We start from the raw sequence: 4,293 nt of genomic DNA on the forward strand, positions 1-4,293 counted from the left end.
ACGTCACCACACAGGGGGGATTACTGATGGGAGGACGGAGCTCGTTCAGGCTACCTCCTCCACACACACACACACACATCTCCTCAGATCTCATCAAGGAAGTGTCACTGGTCACCCGACTCATCATGAGTCACTTTGTCTAAACTCATTCCTGTCCAAGTCCTCCGGTAAATAGACATGACTGGTTTATCGCATGAAGTTGGTTATCATGAAGTTGATCAAATACAATGATTTTACCATATAAAACAAGCAGGTCTTCTCTGTGCTGTTGTTCAGTAGGAAGCCATACAAAGCCACTGCATGTGTTAGACTGCATTAAAGTCCCTGTTCTGACCACCTGGATGCAGAAAAATCCCAACCACTGTGCCATAGGACATCTTTCCTAATCCGACCTAGGCCAGAAAGGTCATATCTTCTTCTTCATTTAGCACAACACAACAAAAAATATAATCATGGTATTCTGAATGAAAACTGAAACCACTCCATTCCAAAATAACCCCCATCTACCCATCATCTCTGTCCAAAACCCTGCAGAATTAAACATTTTTCTATACATACATATGTATATGTCCATACATGAGTGCACAAAGTGTCTGATTTTAAAGCTGTCTCTCATGTTGGACATTACTTCTGTGCTGGGATAAATAGCAGTCTCTTACAAAGATGGGGCCTTCACAGAAACAGTGGTAATCACCATCAATCCAGTGTGCTGGTATCCGGTATCCAAGGAGGTCTGAGCACCCCCTAATCCAATCCAGTCTTTTCATTGGTTGCCAAGTGGGCAAATCTCAATGGTTTGTTTCATGGTCAAACAGGGCATCTGCCCAACATGGCAAACACAAAAGGCTCAAAAAGGCAAATATTTAACTGGTCAACCCCAGAGTTACAAAGACCCATTAAAAATCTGCTTGAGCTGTGAGTGGTCAACAGAGCAAGTATGATAAAGGGATATATTTCAGTTTATTATATCAGTTACATATTATTTTTTATCAAAAACCAAATGTCCACTGTACAGTAAACATATGGCTGATGTATCTTGAGTTTATCAGAAATCTGCATCTGCATAAAGTGATAGTGGCACAGTTGCTGCGTGTGCATGTGCATGTGCTGCATGTGCATGTGCTGCGTGTGCATGTGCATGAATAGAGAATCTGCACAGGAACATTCCAGCACCGTGTTGGCTGTTACAACAGGCACAGCAGCTGGCAGACAGCAGGCCTGCAACTGGTAATAGGCTGAGCCATAGTGAAGCAAAACACATCAGATAAAGTCTCTGTGCCGGACATTAAGCAGTGCATACGGTTAGGTCATTTATTCAGGAATACAGCCAGGCCATGATGCTGCACTTTAATGATGTATTCTGCAGAAAACATGTAGTGTTGCTTGAGAAATGGCTTTTAAATGAGTTTCAGATGTAACAACAAAAAGCAAATACAGGTAACCAACTAGTTTGTGTGTTGAAATAAAAATTTATAAAAGTTTATAAAATACCATAAAATCCAAAAAAAAAAAAAAAAGAATCAGAAAAACACCTTTTTTACTTTATCTGTATATGTTCTTGACAAAATAGGCTATTTCCTTTTTTATTAAGATCAGTGTTTTGAATGAACAGAGTTGAACTTTGCAAATGATGTGCTTATTTTCATTTCTGCTTCTTCAAAGGGAAACCATCAAAATGAACTGGCTTGGGTTTTTCACAGTAAATGCTACTTTGTGCCTGCTCTCACTTGACACTGAATGTGATGCTGTGCAGGCTGCACCCGTTTGGAATGCTGTCATGCTATTCAATAGCCCGTTTGGGCTTCATTTCAGACTATAGTTATGGGCCTCCACTGATTTGCCCCCAGTAGGTGTAGTAGGCTCCTACTGACCTATATAAATAAGACTGATGTACGCTGATAGCCTTTGTTCTCTTACCAAAGAGAAATGTAAGCAGTTGTAATAGTTTCTTAAAACAATTTTCTCTGCTCTAATTTTATTTAAGAATAAGCACAGTAAAACAGGCAGGCAGTAGAAGCAAATTGAGGCAATCCTGCAACCTATAATTGCAAATAAAGAAAAGCTGTTGAAGTGCTGCGGGCCTACCAAACACAACAGCCACCATGGTTACAAACCACTGAGAAAATGGCAGACACTGTGAACGGGATCAAAATGAAAGGCAGTTTAAAGCACACTCCAAGTGAAGCTGGCATCGCAGCAAATGCTACATGACTGGGTTGGATAATTTGGGCCTGCAGGGCGTTCCTTAATGTGTCAACTCGCATTGTTGCAGAACAGAACTTGAATGACAAAAAACTCTCTGCTCCTACTGGTGATAAAACAAAACAGTTCAAGTTCACAGTATTACAAATGATACTTTTATGCAGTTCAGTGTTACACGTGTGTTGGAAATATTTCTCTGTTTAAGTTATGCTGCTCTCAGTGGTTATGAGAACCACTGAACCACTAAAGGCCATCAAAAGAGTTCAGTCTGTTCAGTTTGTCTATAAAATTAAATCCCACTTATAAGTTCAAAACATGTGCCACTCAGAGACAAAGTACATTTGTGTTTGGTTCATTAATCATTGTTTTTACAAACAAATCCCTAACTTGACTTGGTATTTGATTATGTCAGCCTTTATTGAAACTCAGAGTTGGCCTTTAATTTAGTAATCGCTCTATGGAGTTTAACAAAACATATGTCATATCTTGGAACCGTTTCATATATTTTTGTCTGCTGGAGGTTGTGCAAACAAAAAAACCATCACCAGTGAATCAAAACAGACAGTGGAAGAGTGGCGGTGACCGACTCCAGCAGGTCAAGAGGAGTGATGAATATGTAACAAGCCCTGAGCTCATGTAATTTACTGCACCTAATTCCCCAGGCAGAGGGCAGTCACCAAACAGCTCCATGCACAGCTGGAAGTTACATCCAGGCTAGTTGTCTCCTCAGATTCATGTGTGAAAAGAGAGAATTAAAAAAAGACTTTACTGTTAGATCCCTGTGGATAGGCACGATCAGAATGTAGAGTGTTAAATGGAGGGAGAAAAGAGAGTCCAGCTGCAGTGTAACAGCACTTTAAATTGTGTTGCATCTGCTGGCCTTGACTTTTCGTGTTGTTAGGAGTGAAAAGAGTTGGGAGTGGCCAGATTTGGAGGACTCAACAGACAGATTTAACTGTGGAACTGGAAAAACAAAGAGGAACTGTGCACACCCTCATGACCTAGCCTGCAGAGATAACTGGGTCACTGCAACTCTGTTACCCTCCATCGTGGACAGGACGCACCATGAAGAAACCATCAACTGTACGTTCAAAACTCGACTTCAAGCAAAGTGATGGCAGAACAGGAAGGAAGCTCAAATGGACACAGGTTTGGAGTTAGTTATCATTCTCTCAAACAAATTATTTGATTTAATATACTGATGAAAATTATTGTTGAATTTGTTCATTTTTGTGTGGTAGCAGGGCATAAGCAGGAATCACATGACAGTAAATAATTCATTCTACTAGATCTAATAGAATGCCTGGATGCAATTTACATGTTGTTTGTCTTTCACTGAGAAATGTGGTGCATGAATCATTTTTTGTTGGGAAACATCCATGTAGTAACTGTACTGATGGTAACAGACAATGGTCTGAACACTTGACGATACTGTACTGCCATCTAGTGGAATATTTTATGTACAATAACCCTCAACAAAACATATTTGTCCAGATAGAGCTCTGCAAGTTGCGTTGTAGCACAAAAATGTATTTACTTAACATTTCATGATAACATGATAACAACTGTCACACAAAGCCATGATGTGTAGGAGTCGCCCATCACAAAGTCCTTCCAAGAAAATAAATCAATTACCTTCTGAAACAGTTTCAGTTGCCCAAAGGAAACAATTTAGCATCTTGATGGAAACACAAGCTTAATGTCCACACGCGTCCACTGAGCTCAGGGACTTGACCCAATCATGTCATTGCAGTCACATTAGGTTAAAATTATTCATGCAAAGCTGTTTACAGATGAGTAATCCTACACTTTTACACTAAATCCATGTGTTGATGCAGACAAAATATGGAGCAGAAAACAGAACGTTGAAACAAAATGTTTTGTTCACTTTAAGTATGCTTTTTTTTTAATCACCACTGAAATGTGTTGATTGTATGAAGAGTTTCAAATAGGCAACACACCATGACATCTCCACAGTGTGTTTTTAAAGGCTGTTGTGCTTCCTAAAATGTCATTTCACCATCATAATGCAGTACACTAGAGGAAAAGTGCTAATGAGAAGAAAACCTGTGGAAATATTGTAACCAAGCT

Source organism: Mastacembelus armatus, chromosome 21 (genome assembly GCF_900324485.2).
Source record: "Mastacembelus armatus chromosome 21, fMasArm1.2, whole genome shotgun sequence".
NCBI lineage: Eukaryota > Metazoa > Chordata > Actinopteri > Synbranchiformes > Mastacembelidae > Mastacembelus > Mastacembelus armatus.